The 17,353-nt window shown below is 36.9% G+C and overlaps 1 protein-coding gene across 2 annotated transcripts in view; it reads left to right on the top strand.

The window, feature by feature from the left end:
* The first annotated feature begins 8,068 nt into the window (after nucleotides 1–8,068).
* The window catches only part of MANEA (mannosidase endo-alpha), a 75,293-nt gene continuing 66,008 nt past the window's right edge, over nucleotides 8,069–17,353 (top strand). The window contains exon 1 of one of the 2 annotated variants that reach the window (XM_032408227.1): nucleotides 8,069–8,291. The gene's annotated coding sequence lies outside the window, so the exon portion shown is untranslated. Of the gene's footprint in view, nucleotides 8,292–14,032; nucleotides 14,115–17,353 lie in introns of those variants that run through there. The other variant, XM_032408225.1, reaches the window with a different exon arrangement.

Below are 17,353 nucleotides of genomic sequence, written 5' to 3'. Positions count from 1 at the left end.
TTTGCAGCAAGTTGTCCTGACTTTGTGGGCATCGGTTGCCTCTTCTTGGCTGTTTCCAAGCAAACTAGATTAACCATGTGTTCGGAGTGTTGTAGAAGAGATTGTTCTACTAAGAGAAATGCTGTCTCGCTGAACTTTAATATCCTTTCACACTCTAAAATTCTATGAGTTGCCGTAACTCCAACAAAGCTCCAGTAGATGCGAGCCTGATGTAATCCAAGCGGAACCAATGAGCCCAAGCCAGGTACCTCTAGTCAGAATTTTCAGAACTACAGAGCTGCCCACGGTAAGAGCTGGAGGGAAAAGAAATCTCAGGCTTGGAGACAAAGATACCCCAGGGAGAACTAGGAAGATAAGAATCATCTGGGGAGCTTGAACTTACATAGGAGAGAATCAAAATTGAACCGGAAAGTTTGGAGAAAAATTTGGGGGAAGCCAACATATTCTGTTTTTGGTAAGCCCAATCTAAAATTTCCTTACCTTGTTTTTTTAAATGGACTAAATATCATTGACACTCACTTGAAAAATAGTTTTTGAAGCCAATGTTTCCTCATTCTTTTGATATTTTCTTCTATACTTTTCCTGAACAAGTTGTACAAAGTTGAAAAATTAATGTTGCAAAATAAAGATATGTCATACCTTGAAACAAGTTCTAAACATATAAAAGCAGTTAAAATATATGTGTTAAACTGTATTTCTAATCTTTCTGGGAGCACATTAATATTTTTCTAATGAATCATAAAATATTAAAAGAGCGTTTAGAGAATATATGTGTATTTCTTTGCTATGGAATCATAAATGGTAATTTGGTAAGTTCTGCTTTTATTGTTGTATTTTTTTATTCTAAAAGATGATTAAGCATCATACTCAAAGAATTTATTTTGAAAGAAGCAAGAACATAAAAATGTTACCACCAAGTTATCACACACATGAATAAACACACACACACACACACACACACACACACACACACACAGTGCTTTATTTCTTATTTAGTCAATAAAAGATGAATTTCTGGCCACTAGATACATTCAATTAAAGAAACATATTTGAAGACTTGCTATGTGAAAGGCATTGAGCTAGAGGCTATGAAAATATAAAGATGAATGAAGGAAAGCCCGCCTTACAGGAACACAAACTCTTGAATATAATTGAAGTAGCCCATACAGTGGTAAGTGGATAATTAATATAAACCACACAGTGTGTATCTCTGTATCTTCTAGATAACAAGCTTCTAGAAGGCGGACATTTCTTCTGAACTGACGTATTCTGACAGTAGGCACCCCCCCAAAAATTATGAATAAATGCATAATCAAAACCAATTATCATAAAACTAACATACTGAGCAAACAAAACAACCAAAACAACCAGATGAATGAAAACCCCAGGTTAGATTAGTGTGATTAATTTTAACTCCGTGCATATATTTGAAAGACAATTCTCTCACATCCAAAAAACCATTTTAATGTCCACAATAAAAAGAAGAATAAATGGTACATCTACCGTTTTTCTTCTCACACACTATCTTTAGACCAACCTCGTATCTTGTAATTAATGTAACATTTACTGAATCCCTACTGTTCATTGCTTTATTTATTCAACACATTTCTTGAGCACCATATTAGTTTCCTTTAGTTGCTGGAACCAATTAGTACAAACTTCGTAGCTTAAAAAAAAAAATTCATTTATTTTCTTGCAATTCTGGAATTCTGAAGGCTGAAGTCAATTTCACTGGGCTGAAATCAAGGTGTTGGCTTTGTTGGTCTCTCTCCCTTTGGAGGCTGAGGGAAGAATTTGTTTTTTTGCCTTTTCCAGCTTCTAGAGCTGCATTCCTTTCATTCCTTTCCTTCCTTTCCTTGTAGCCCTTTCCTTAGTCTTCAAAGTTGGCAGCATACCATTTTGCTTCAGCAGCCACACTGCCTTCTCTGTCAAATTTCCCTTTCCCTGCCTCTGATTAGGACACTTGTGATGATAGGGCCTACGCAGACAATCTTCATCTCAAGATACTTAATCACATCTGCAATGTCTCTTTTGCCATGTAAAGTAACATTAACATTTTCAGAGGATTTGGAGCTAGTTCTCTTTGGGGACCATTACTCATCCTACTACATGCACCTACTACGTGCTGGATATAGGAGACCCAGCAGTGAATTAGACATCTTTGTATCTGTGCTCATGGATCTTGACATTAGGGGAGGTAGAAAAGATGTACAAGGCACAGACCTGCTTTTTAATTGGGTTCTCTAATAGAGAGATATTTTATCAGAGAATAAGTGCATGTTCTTTCTTTTACTCTTTTAGCAAGAGAAATTGCCAGCTACTTCTTAGAATAAGCAGGCACAGAAAATCACCTTGCAGCACTCACTGTTGAGAAAAATTACTTGTGCTCTCTCTTATATAAATAGAGGATGAGTGGGCTCATCTATCTTAAGCAGTAACAGGCCTTTTTTGTTTCTTTAGTAACTTTGCAAACTGCTCCTTTTTTTTTTTTTTTTTTTTTTAACATCAGGAGATGATGATGGTTTTATGGCAGAAGAAAGGTTAGGTCAATTTGGTTAAGGAATCTATGTTATCCTGGAAAGAAAGAAAAAAAAAAAACCTAATGCCTTAGAAAATAACTCTGTAAAATCTGTAGTAGATTTAGGTAGTACCACATTTGGGGGTTGGCTAATTAGGGTATAAAATTAATGCTCAATCACAATACATGAAACTTCCTTCCCTTTAAACATTGACAGGCTATGTATCAACCTGTGGAGTAGTTGTCCCACTCAGGAAGTGCCGTATCCTTCTGCTGGCCCAGATTTCAACTAAAGACAACCATCTGTCTCAACTGCCACATGGAACAGGGTCTTGCCAGGAGAGATGGCCCATACCCAGTCATCAGTGCATTCAATCTAGCCGCACCAATTAGCCAGAGGTGAATGCTCTGCCACCTCTGTGTGGGCCAGTAATGACACTGGAACTCTCTCCCATCTCCATCACTTGCAGTGCCATAACCTGGCCAAGTGCTTCAATCAGAAATGAAAAGAGCTTCTGTCAGAGGGACTTGGCCTATTAGGTTGGTTTCTCAGTCTGCTTAGGGCCGCTATAACAAAATATGATAGCCAGACGATTTATAAATGTCAAGCATTTATTTCTCCCAGTTCTGGGGGCTGGAAGTTCAAGATTAAGGTGCCAGCATGGTCAGGTGAAAGCCCTCTTTTGGGCCATAGATTTCTTATTCTATCCTCAGATGGCAGAAAAGGGCCAGGGTCTCTCTGGATCCTCTTTTCTAAAGGCACTATTATCTATTCATGAGAGCTCTGCTTTCATGACCTAATCACTTCACAAGTCCCCACCTCCAAAAGTCTCCACCTCCTGGTACCATCACTGGAGGAGTTTGGTTTCAACATGTTTTGAAGGAATGCAAACACTGAGACCATAGCAGTTGAGAATTACCTACACTGAGTTTAATACTAGGGTGTGAGTCAATCCTAAATCAGCCTCTATAATGAGTAAAGAAGGCACGTTAGCCCCTGTGGCCACTATAAGGCCAGGGAATTTACACGGCTTTGAGTTAGAGACATGACCTGCCAACACTACTTTCCTCTTTGACCTGTGTCACAATTCATGAATTTATGTAAGATAGAGTTAGATTGTATTCTTTGTTGTCAAGACTGGTAGGTACTCAAGCTCTCTGGGTACACATGGTGAAAAATTAGAGCAGTAGGGTGATGGGTAAGAGTTTGGATCTCTGAATTATCTGCTGCTATCAGCTGGTAGAGGCTTTGGTGTTATATTCAGGGGATTTCTTGGGAGTTACATTCTTTGCATCCCAAATAATGTCAAGAGATAGCCTAGTCAAGAGTTATACCTTTATAAAGCAAAACATGATGTAAAGAATGGTATGACAATTTAATTAATGAAGAAATCATTGCTGTGTTTCATAGCACTGCCTGTACTCACTGTAATAGTGATTAATGTATGTATGTAGTAATAATTACATTGTACGTAGTACAATAGCATTAGAGAAGGTAGACTTGACATGGACATTGAAGCATAGTGTAGTAGATAATTGAACTTTTGTTTTGAGATTTACTGCATTTGTTTGTTTGTTGGCTATTTAGAATCCCAAAATCCTGGTTTGGGAGGAATACCATAGTGTGTGTCTTGCACCTGACTTCCCATTAAGGAAGCCAAAAGGACCAACTTCCTTTTCAAGGAAGCTAAGGAGATACAGACATATAACCTAGGCTTAGCTAATCACATTTTTCCAACCAAAGATTTTAATCTTGAAGAAGTAAGGCAAACAATGCAGGCAGAATGGATAAATTCTTCATGGTGGTGTCAAAAACATTGAGAGTTCAGTGCATACTTGAAAGTATCAGTGCCTTATTCTGTACCATTGCATGAGGCTGTGATCCCAGTTGTCCAGCCCTTCTGGGTTCCCGCCCATTGCCTAATTTACTAGGCTTCACCTTCCTGCTATACTCTGTAACCTTTCACATGAGGTCTATTTGTGCTTTAGTGTGCCAGATTCAGTTTCTATTGCTGGCAAAAAAGAACTCTGATTAACGTGAGTGGAGAGGATATGGACAGGAACTGAGAAGGCATGTCAGGTGAATGGAGAGATGAACAAAGGTATGAAATGACGTAATATGTCTAGGAGATTCTAATTAACTGCAGGGCCTGGAGGGGAAAAAAAGACATAAAGTATTCAGGTGACAGACAGTAAGGACAGTTCTAGGACTAGAGCAAACAGTACATATCAGAAAGTAGGATTAAATAATAATGAGTAAGTAACCTCTTAGTCTTTTATTCTTTTATCCCCTGAATAAATTATTTGTTGCATTCTTGTTATATGTCAACAACTTTTGTTGGCTTTGGACATATAAAAAGGGCAAAATCCATGCTGTCAAGGAGACGCTAATCTTTTACAGTGCAGTAGGGGATTTCAGGATACAAATTCCTTTCTTGCTTCAATTTAAACATTTAGATAACTCTCTCTCTCTCTCTATAGTCAATTGTTGCCACCAGTTTATCAATTTTAAAAATTGATAGAAATAGAAATTCTAAAGTAATATTTCCAGTATCATAGAATCCTAGTAAATCAAAATAAGAGAGTATCAGTCCTGAGGGCCTAGTTTTTTTTCCTGCATTTTTTGAAATAATCATTATTCCCTACTCTAATATGTTTATGGGAGTTATTATATTAATAAATATCCTGATGTTGAATGAAAGAAAGGGTATTTTATTTTATAACTATATTGGTGCTTGCCTACTTCTTAAAAGCTGTTTGATTATGTCTGCCAACATAAATAAATTAGGGTAGATTCTCATTGCATGACTTTTTCTACCCATCAGATTCAATGCAAAACAGTATTTATAAATTGGACTGGGATTGCAACTAATGCCTCATCTTATAACTCTGACTGTTCTGTTGGTCCCTTGCTAATGGCAAGAAATGTTGAAATATCACTTATAGAGACAATGTTGTCATTGGTTTTTTTTTTTTTTCCACATCACTTTTTTTTTTCAAAGTGTTTTTGTGTGGATTACTTAATTATTGGGAGGTATGGGAACAATGTTTTGTTGTAATGATCACATATATTTTTACATACTAAATCTTGACATTTTTCAAATACAGAATGGCTATAATTTCTGCCAAATTCAATTGTCTATTTTTCATATGTATTTTAACTAAAAACTAGCACTGGAGGAATATGCCATTCATCTAATAGATGGATTGCCAGAAGGAAAAAAAGGGAGAGCTGCAGATAAATTGATTTTGTGTAGTAAATAGACATTTCAAATGTGTTGCATCAGGGTGGTCACTGAGATCCCAAAGGAAAAAAAAAAAAATGATCCAAACAGGGAAGAATGGGGAAAAAATACAAATTTTGCTTATCAAATTCTTATTGAAACTATTCTAATGAATTAAACTAATAGTAGCCTTTGGCTTCTCCTAATTCCCATTTATTATTATAATAGTCTCTACCCCCACAAGATCCTTGGGGTTGATCTTGTCTTGCTACTAGCAAAACAGCATCCATTTCTTTTTTGGCATTAGCAATAAAGATCCTTGTCCTTATTTCCCAGGCCTGTGCATAAATTAATCAATAAAGTCAAATCCATTCCAATCAAAATCCAAATAGGGTTTTTTATGGATCTTGGCTGATTCATCCTAAAGTTTATATGAAAGAGCAAACAGCCAAGAGTAGTTAAGGCAATTTTAGAGAAGAATTGTAAGAAAGAGGGGCTCGCTAAATTTTTCAATGTGTAGAGTTGAGTGCATATAACCAACAAGAGAGAAGTATTTAAACTTTAAACATATATAAAGATTATCTACAAATTAATTTCCAAAAGCAACAAAGCCTATAACATACTCATTTTATTTATATTTTCTGTGTCTAAAAATGTTTCATAATTAAGCTTTAAAATTTTTAGAAAATAAAAGAGAATATCTTATGGTCTCAGGTTGGGAAGACTCTTTTAAACAAGAAAGCAAAACGCATGAAACTATAATGAAAAAATTTGTTAAATTCAACTAGCATTACTTAAAATATATAGCTTTTGGTTATCAAAAGATACCACAGAAAGTTAAAGGACAATCCATAAACTGAGAGAAGCTATTTGAAACACATATAACCAACAAGAGAGACGTATTTGAACTTTAAAAATAAAGATTATCTACAAATTAATTTCCAAAAGCAACAAGCCTATAAAAAGTGAGTTAAAATTGAGAACAGGCATTTCACTGAAACCAAATGGCCACTAAGCATTTATAAAGATGCACAACCTCATTGGCAAGGGGGTTAATGTAAATTAAAAGAGCAAATTAAGAGATGCTATTGCCAGGCAAAAATTTTAAAATTTAACAATAACAGATGTTATGGTGATGTGCCAGCCTATGTGAAATGTATCTGTGTATAGATAAATCTCAAAACCCAAATGTGTAGCGAAAAAAAAAGAAGCTGGAGGGGAAAATGCTGTATGATTCATTATAAAAAATAAAACACCAGGATAACTTATATTTTTAGGGAATCACACATATATAACTATGCTCAAAATTCAAGGAAATAAATAATACAAAATTTAGCATAATGGTTATTTCTGTCTGGGAGCGAGATGGTGAGGGCTTTTGAGAAGGCTTCAAAAATACTGGTATTCTTCATCTTCAGCTCTGTAGTGGGTACCAGGGTATTCTTTTTATTATTTTTTAAAATGTGCACATTCGGGATACATTCATATACGCATATTTCACAACTAAAATTCCTCTTAAAAATCCAGTGTAATTTTAAGGACAGCCCTTAAAAAATTGTTCACGTCAGCAAGTTCTAGACTGTGAGCCAGGATTTCCTTGTTACTATGTAACCAAACAAAATAGAGAATTCTCTTGGCTTCTCAGGCTGATGTAAGATAGAAACCTTCAGCTGTAACCCCTATTTCGAAAGTTCTTGTTCTTTACACCTGTCTCATTGTTCTCAATTATTTCTATACTCCACTACAAATGTGATTTTATACATTTGCAAATTAAATGTCATCTTTATTTACTTAGGGCCTTCAAGAAAAGTTTTTTTTTTTTTTTTTTTAACTGTTCCTTAAAGAGTTTGAAAACAACCGGTGTACTCGAGTTAAAGCAACTTTGGAAAGCCTCCCATCAAAACCAGCTGTCCTGAGGGGCGCCTGGGTGACTCAGTCGTTGAGCGTCTGCCTTCGGCTCAGGTCATGATCCCAGGGTCCTGGGATCGAGTCCCGCATCGGGCTCCCTGCTCCGCGGGAAGCCTGCTTCTCCCTCTCCCACTCCCCCCTGCTTATGTTCCCTCTCTCGCTGTGTCTCTGTCTGTCAAATAAATAAATAAAATCTTTAAAAAAAAAACAAAAAACCAGCTGTCCTGTATTAGTGAAAGCTTCCCAGAAGAACCGCAGGAGAACAGTTTTTAAGAGAGGGGTGGGTCCTCTCTAGTCGGAGAGGTGGGCGGGGAGTCCAGCCAGAGTCGGCTCCGCCCCTTTTCTCGATCCGCTCGGGACACCCGGAAAAGCTCTCCTCTCCTTTATCCACGCCCCTCCCGACGCTCACAGATTAGGGGGAGCCCATGCATGGAAAGCCAGCGCCCCGCCCTCTTCTAGAGCCCTGCGCCAGGCCCCGCCCCCCGGGGCTGCAAGAACGCTCTGCGCGCGCCTTTTGGGAGGCGGGGCTGGAAGGGCTCGCGGCGGGGAGGTCGCGGGCTGTCTGCATCCGCTCTCCCTCGCCTCTCAACACCTGCGGCTCTGGCTGAAACGTCTGCTTGTGGCCGGATTCCCAGACCCCGGTGAGTAGCTGGAAGATTCAGGGTTCCGCAGACGCGGCTGCGGCGAGTACGGGACCCACCCCCAGCGCCTGCGCGCCTGTCCGTCAGCCAATGTGCTTGCAGCTTCTGCAGATGGCCTTTAACCTCGCGCCCCTCGGGCGGGCGAGAGGCGTCGAGCTGCGTTTTTCGGGACCCCGGGGTACCTCACTGTTAATCTTAGCTCTTGTGTCTGGTTAGTTTTATTGCCTGCTTTTTACACACCCTGCTGGGTTTGTGTCGGCCGCTTCTTTGGAGCGGAACCTTCCGTCGTCGCCTCGGTTTTCCCTCCTCTCCCCAGCAAGTTGGGAATTCCGGGAGTGACGGAAGCCGTTCAATGCCTTGTCCTTTTTGTAGCCAGACTGCTGCTGCGCCTTGAGCCTGCGGAGAGAGGGGGAGGATCGAGGCCTACTGCGCTCGGGGTGTCGCAGGAGGGTCGCGGCCGCCTGCCTCCTGGCGCCTGTGGGCCTCTGGCGAGGAGATCAGGGATGGCGAAGCCACCCCAGAGATGTTTTTTTTTTTTTTTTCATTCATTTGTCAACACGCTTGGCTCTATCAGCGTAGACTTTTATCTTTTGCTAAGTTTCAGGATGCAGCTATGCCGGACTAATGTCTTTTTCCATTTTCCACAGGAGCAAATTGAAATTCAGGCATTTATGATAATTTTCGTTTTATTGTTAGACCCATGGATAAATGTTGAAAGAAAACGTGGAGGTATTTAAAGATGAATAAAACAAGGGAGGATAATATAGGACTTTAAAAAAGACAAATAGGACTGGAAGGGGTTATATTAAAGTATTTTCGATAGTAGTTTGAAAGAAAAATACAAAATACAGGTTTGGTAATACTGTCACATTACAGAGCATTTTCATGACCATGTGATTTCCTTCTTATTGAGCTATATGTAAGCTCAGGAAAAAACGGTGGGGTGCAGTGAATCTTGTAGACTTTTGGGCTCTGTGCATAAAACATTACCAGACCCGTTTCTGGTAGTCACGTGATGATCAGTAAGCGTAAGATCAGAAAATAAACTGTCCTCAGATTAAAGTTGAGTTGCAATTTATGAGTAGGTAACAGATAATTATTTTCTAAGCCCATACTTTTTAAATGAAAACATGACCACATGTCAGCAGTTTCCATCTGTCTAAAAAAGAAATCTCTAAACCTAATTTGTGTAGTAGGTTGTATGTAGGACGGTGGAATAGAAGGCAAGAGCTTGAGTTCTAGAGCCAAGTTTGCTCTGCTTCTTGCTGGTGCTTAACCTCAGTGTTACTTAGCCCTTCACTAAGCCCACTGGAAACTTACCATTTGCTTTGTACCTCTGTTACATCTGTCATCTGCAAAATGGTGTTAAAAAGAAGTTTTACTTCATAGGTTGTTATGAAGACTAAAATGGAAGGATAAGATTATGTGTAACTGAATTTCTGTTAACCAGAGGGCGTAAGTGTTTACACTAAAACCACCTGGGCAAGGAAGCCTTGGTATAGAAACTGATTTTGAACGTTCCAGGTGTATCTTCTGTTATTTATCTATAATGGCTTCTTAGAAAATAAAATTAGAAAACAGTACTAAAAGAAAAAAAGCACTAGGAGTCTGTATAATTTAATAATAGGTAATTAAAAGGTGAAATCTTTTGGCCTAACTGGATTGACAGCAAATACTTTCTGAAATAAGTTGATGTCCCAATGCTCTGGATCTCTTAGACGTCTAAGTCAAAAACTAGCATTTTGAAGATTAAAAGCATAAAACACAAAAGTAGAAACCATAGAGTTTCAAGAGAACCTATTAGGTATAACTACTGTGTATTATTATGTAATGTATACTGCCCTTTGAAGAAAACAGGTTTTCAATAGCCAATACTTTGAGTAGATTCCTACTTTGGGAACCCATACATCTGTAATTAACTTGTAATTTTATTTTCTCAGGTGACTTCTGAAACTTCTTCCTTTTGCTGAAGCCAAATAAATAGTTCCTCCACTCCTTTCTTCCTAGATCATTAGACCTGTTAGCATTTCAAGGGTCACTGTGGTTTTGCTGTCTTGAACATGATAATTTTTATTAAAATGAATTTTTAAATTATTGGATGTTTCTTCCTATATAATATGTTCAATATAGGTTAATGGTCAACCATCTATATAGTCAGTAGAATCTGTTTATACACATACTGCCCAAATATATACTAATGTCAAAAACAAAAGGGCCTGAAATTGTTTAAGCTGAACACTTAATGGTCACTGTGTATAAAATGTGTGGGGCTCTTCTGCAGTGTAAATACAAGAACATTTTTTGACGTCAAGGAGCAATCTAGTAGTGGATACAATACATGTAAGTAAACAGCATGATGCAGTAGGTAAAGAAATGCCACTTTAATAAGTAGGCAATGCTGTAACAATAGAATGTATGAGAAAATGAGTACTTTTCAGTCTGGAATCATTAGGGAAGGTATCAAGAAGTGGCAACATTCCAGCTTTGTCTTGAAGGATGAGTAGCATTTTAAAAGTTAGCCGTGTAGAGAATAGACGTTTAGAGAGAATTAACTGTTATTAATTGCTTGCTAGATGCCCATATTTAATAACCATTATAATAAATACTCATTTTTATTCAGTGTTACTCTAAACAGGAAATGATTCTAAAAGTTTTATAATTCATTTCATGCTCAAAAATCTGTGAATGAGGTAATAACTCATTGTATAGATGAGAAAAGCAGAGAAAGATGAGGTCATTTGAATAGGTGAAAGCTTTAAAAGGCACAGCTGTAGGTTATTTGCCTTTAATCACAGTGCTCAGCCTTTAGGTTGAGGTGACTTACCGTTAATTGAGATGTGGAGGTTAGGATAGAGCCAGTGAATCATCTATAATGATGTAATAAATGAACATTTTAAGTGAGTTAAGTAATGTAAAAAGAGAGGGACCCACTTAAACTACATTTACAGGCAAGGACGGGGACGAGGCAGCTTCCATAAATGGACATTTTGTTTTGTGTTCTTGTATAGATCTGAGAAATGAATCTAACAAATATAAAAGTTTCAGAACTATTTGCCTTCTATATTTTTTCACCTTTAACTTCACCTTTATTTTTAAATCTAATTGGTATTTACCATATGATTAAAATACTATCCTTTTACACTTTCACATACATTATCTTGCATGATTCACGGAACAGCTTTGTCAGAAAACACAACAGATAATAGTTTCTTTTTTTAAGAGGTAAACATGGCTGATTTGGACTTTTTTTTTTTAGATTGCAAGGCCAATATTCTGTTCTATATCCTGACTCTTCCACACACTTCAGCACTCAGCCTCTCAAAAAGCAAGGTCTTACTAATTTTTTTTAAATTATTTTTATTGTTATGTTAATCACCATACATTACATCATTAGTTTTTGATGTAGTGTTCCATGATTCATTGTTTGTGTATAACACCCAGTGCTCCATGCAGAACGTGCCCTCTTTAATACCCATCACCAGGCTAACCCATCCCCCCACCCACCTCCCCTCTAAAACCCTCAGTTTGTTTCTCAGAGTCCATAGTCTCTCACGGTTTGTCTCCCCTTCCGATCTCCCCACCCCCCTTCATTCTTCCCCTCCTGCTATATTTTTAAATCCTGTAGTCATTGCTCCTGTTCTCTGTGACTTGGCAATGTTCATTACTGTTATTTCCTAAACTTTTCTTATGAAGTATTATGTTCTAATTTTATAAGGTAGAGTAGGAAAATATCACTAGATTTTATCACCCAGAGGTAATCATTTTACATGTTTAAGTGCTTTTCTTTCCTTTGTGCATCTTTAATGTAGTTGAGATCCTGTTATGCCCATAATTCTTTTTTCTACTTCATGGCTTGTCAAGTTTCTGTCTTTAAGGGAGGGATTTGTTTTCATCTTGATAATTTGGAATTTTCAGGACAAGAGATGATAGAGGCAGGCCAAAATTATTGTATCATCTCTTTATTCTTCTCTGTGGGGCTGCCACATTCCATACATTAGAAATTCACTCTCTGGAGTCCTGTATTGCAGAGCTTGTAGGATGGTATGAGTTGGCCCTTCCCAGAAATAAGTGTTAGGTTACCAGCTTATGTCCTCCAGTTTGCTGGTGGGATTCTTTCTTTTTTTTCTTTTTCTTTTCAAATTTTATACTTAAATATTTCAAAAAGAGTACAAAAAACTCAGTTCCTGTATATTTTTCCTGGATATTCACCAAATGGTAATATTTTACTATATTTGCTTTATCATTATACACATGTACACACTTTATGTTTTACATTGTATATAATTATATACATTACATGAAATATGTATGTGTGTACATAGGTATATATGTATGTGTGGATATATGTGTGAGTGTCTAATATATTATCTGATGTTTCCTCATGTTTAGAGTCAAGTTAAATTTTGACAAATACCATAGCAGTGATTGTTTCCTTCTTACGGCATCCTCAGAGTTCATTTTGATCGCTTGTTTAAGGTGGTGTCTGCTAGGTTTTGCAGTGAGTTACTGTTGTTCCCTTTGTATTAATTAGGTGTCTTTTGGGGAGATTCTTTGCCAATATATAGATATCCTGTTTCTCATCAAATCATTTAATATCCATTGATGATTTTTGCCTAGTATGGTGGTTATGGTAGTTGCCAAATAGTGATATTTCATTATTCCATCTAAATTTATTAGTTGGCACTCTAATATGAGTCTTCTTTATTCCTTTTATTTTTGCATTTAAAAAAATATCAGTTTTGGGCGCCTGGGTGGCTCAGTCGGTTAAGCGACTGCCTTCGGCTCAGGTCATGATCCTGGAGTCCCAGGATCGAGTCCCGCATCGGGCTCCCTCCTCAGTGGGGAGTCTGCTTCTCCCTCTGACCCTCCTCCCTCTCGTGCTCTGTCTCTCATTCTCTCTCTCGCAAATAAATAAAATAAAAATCTTAAAAAAAAAAAAAAATATATCAGTATGAAAAAATACCTGTATGGATTCATGAATTCTTATTTTAATACCTATCATTTATTACTCCTTGTTGTTTTGCTGAAATTGTCTAGGATTTAGCCAGTAGTTGCCCCTTCAGGCTGGCTCCTGTGTCCAATGGACATGTCCCCAACACTTTTTGAGTACTTCTTACTTTCTGGTAAGATGATCAAGGCTCATTCTGTACTTTCCCAGCCACAGTCTGGGAATCAACATTTCTCCAAGGAACCTGGTTCTTCTAGGTAGAGAAGGATATTTAAAAACCAAAATATTGGCATCAGATGTGTTCATTGCTGTGGGATTTCTTGGGGTCTAGACTCTGTCAGCATACAGAACTAGGAAATGTTAATATATTAATGTATATACACACACAAACACACCCCTATTTACTGATAAAAGCCACACATTCATACAGATACTGCTAACTACAATCTGACAACACAAGTTTTATTCTAGCTTCCCACTTTATACATAACTTTTTTGTCCGTGAAAAACCTGGGCCCCAGTTTCCGGCATACATTTGCTTACGTGTGGAATACACATTAAGAATTGTAGGACACCTGGGTTGCTCAGTCGGTTAAGTGTCTTCTGCCTTTGGCCCAGGTCATGATCCCGGGGTCCTGGGATCGAGTCCCACATTGGGCTCCTTGCTCAGCGGGGAGCCTGCTTCTCCCTCAGCCTGCCATTCCTGCTTGTGCTCTCTCTCTCTCTGACAAATAAATAATTTTTTTTAAAAAAATTGCTAACGTGTACCATTGCAAAAAACAGCTTACTAACTGGGCTTTAACATTTAATACTTGTTTTTTTAGAGTATGTGAAATATGACATGGCTCAAAAAGCCAAAGCTGTACAACAAAAAGGTAGAGTCCTTTCTATTCTCCAACCCTTCTACCCATTCTCCTCCCTCCACATTCTCGGTCCCGTTTGTCCTTACCCCCATACATAATCAACCTCAAGATTCTTGTTTGTTCTTCCTGTGTTTCTTTTGTGCACTTGAGAAAATGTATATTTTCTTGTTTGTATTTTCCTTCTTTTACTTAGAATTATATACAGAAAATCAATTTATGTCATTTCAAAGAGTTCTTCCTCATTTTATTCAGCTGAACACCCCAGTATTTTACAATTATAGTGCTGTATATGGATTTATGTGCTATTTATGTGGTTCTGTATTTTTAAGGTAATTTTCATGAAGTAGGACTTCTGAGTCCAAAGATAAATGGATGTGTAATTTTGTTAGCTATTGCCAAATTTACAAAAAGGCTGTACCAGTTTACATTCAGGTAGCAATGTTTGGAAGTGCTTGTTTTCCCACTGTCTTGCCAACAGGATGTATTTTTGTTTTTGTTTTCTTAGTCTCGTAGATAAATGATATTTTTATGTAGTTTTATTTTGCATTATTTTAAAGGTTTATTTTAGAGGGGGGAGGGGCAGAGAGAATCTCAAGCAGGCTCCATCTCACAACCCTGAGATTATCACCTGAGCTAAAATTAAGAGTCAAATGCTTAAGGGACTGAGTCACCCAGGAGCCACTTTAATTTGCATTTTTAAAAATTTTGAATGAGGTAGAAGATCTTGCCAGTATTTTCACTGTCAGTTGTCTTTTGTTAATAGTGTTTTCTGATATGTATATCTTTAAATTTATGTAGTTAATTTGCCTTTTTATATATTGCATCTGAATTTTGAGTCATTGTTATAAAGCCTTCCATTGCACTCAGGTTATAAGGGAATTCAGGTGGAATTCCATTTCAGTGGCTTTGAGCCCTACAACATGTATTATTCTTTGGGAGATTGTGGAGGAAATAGGGGAGGATTGTTTAAAACCCCTGATTCAAGAATAACAGAAGCTAAGAACATGAGTAGAAAATAGAAAGTGGCAGGATCTTGATAAAACCCATGGCTTTAATTTCAGTACCCATGCATGTAAGGGAGTAGGATTAATCAGAAATAGTCAGATATTTACAAGGACTTAAAACCAGTTTCGAAGATTTTACTCTGATTAGATTAAGATGATCTTCCTCTACCATAGCAGTCCTCAAGACGCAAACATATTTTTTTTCTGGAGGAAAATAATATATAGAGCTTCATTGTCTCTAAAAATTTTCATTGTAATGACTGCCATTCAATTAAAAAAAATTACTTAGCGTACAAAAAAAGTAACCAGATATTGAGAGAGAACAAAACAAACAAAAAAAACAGGCAATAGAAGCAGAATCCCTAAGATCCAATTCAGGTTAGTAGAGGTGGACTTTAAATAAGTGGAATTAACATGTTCAAGGAATTAGAAAATTTTAGCAGAGAACTGATGGCTTTGAAAAGAATTAAATGGAAATTCTAAGTAAAATTATAACATTAAATCACAGCTGAAGAGAATTAGGAAACAGGAAGAGTTCAGAAGGACTCAGACTGAGGTAAGGAGAGATGAGGGAAATTTTAAAATGTTTAAAAAAAGAGGATAAAAATTCTAACATGAGTATTGTATTCCAAAATGAGATATGAACGAGAAAGCAATCATGGAGCAAAAGCAATATTTGAAGAGATTGTGGTCAAGAATTTTACAAAGCTAAGGAAAGATATCAACCCACAGACTGAAGAAGCATGTTGGACCTAAAGCAGGACAAATACTAAGAAAACCATATTCCATAGCAAAACTGCTGAAAACCAAAATGAAAAAAATATTAAAAGGAGCCAGAGAAAAAGAAAATATCCTTAAAGTCTTTAAAAAATCAAGGAAAAGAACCACAAAACAATAGTTGAGTTTTCAGCAGAAACAAAGATAATGGGTTGTGCCGAAAGAAAACTGCCAATATAGAAGTCTATAGATCTATGTTACAGTGGAGGCAAAATATATTTTCAAACAAATTAACATGGGATTTATCAGCAGTGGGCTGATACTAAAAGCCTTATTAGAGGGAATAATTTCTTCACCATAAGGAAAATTGTTTTGAATGGAAGTAGGGGGATGCAGGAGGAAGTGAAGAGCAAAGGAAAGGGTAAATGTAATGAATGTTGACTGTGTAAAACCATATCCCATCTGGTGGGGTTTAAGATTTGTGTAAAAAATAAAATACACCAAAACAGGAGCACAAAGTTGGGGCAGAAGTGTGCTTTTATTGTTGAGACATAGTAAAGTTCTAATTCATCCTGGATTTTGATAAGAATGCATGCTATAATCACAAAGATAAAAATAATAGCAAAGACAATGTAAATGTAAAATTAACAAATAGGGAAAAATAAAACAAAAAGGTAAGAGGAAAAACGGAGCTTGAAAGGAGGCCAAAAGGAAAAGCAAGGATGTAAGAAGTAGATTTAAATACCCATATTTGCAGAACTGTAAATATACTGCATACTACAATTACTGGACAGACTATCAGATTAGATTAAAAACAGCAACAATAATAAAACAGTGTCCTATTTCAAAAAAGCTAACCATTTAAGGTGACAATAAAATGATGAAAATGATACTCTGTTCCAGCATGAACCAAATGAAATCCATTGTAGCTATATTAATATTGGAGTAGAATGTGAGACAAAACCCATCAGTGGAGAAGGAAAGGACATTTCTTTGTAAAACAAGATTTAATATTTCAGGAAAATAGTCTGCAAATTTGTCTCTACATAACATTAAAATTATATAATGTAAACTATAGATATAAATACGGTAGTGGGGGATTTTTAACACAGAAGAAAGATGAATGAGGATATGAAAAATATAAACAAAATGGTTAGCATATTTGGTTTGGTAGACACATGTAGATACCTGTAACCACTAGCTGTGGAATATGTATCCTTTTGAGGTGTATATGGGACACTTAACAGAATTGGTCATAGGTTAAGCCTTAAAACAAGTCTCAACATATTTCAAAGGACTGAAATCATACAGGGGATGTTTTCAGTGCATTCACACTATAAATCAACAACAATAAAATGAGAAAGTCTCCCAAATATAGTACATTTATAAATAGTCATTGGAGGAGAAATAATGGAAATGTGAATATATTTTGAACTAAGTGGTCATAAAAATACAGGGGTGCAAAACTCCTAAGATACTGCTAAAGATGTGATGGCAACAGCAGTGGTATAGTGTTTAAATCATTCTGAA

This window comes from Phoca vitulina, unplaced genomic scaffold (assembly GCF_004348235.1).
Source record: "Phoca vitulina isolate PV1807 unplaced genomic scaffold, GSC_HSeal_1.0 scaffold9, whole genome shotgun sequence".
NCBI classification, from domain to species: domain Eukaryota; kingdom Metazoa; phylum Chordata; class Mammalia; order Carnivora; family Phocidae; genus Phoca; species Phoca vitulina.
The sequence above is the reverse complement of the archived record's forward strand: the minus strand, read 5'-3'. Positions and strand labels throughout refer to the sequence as shown.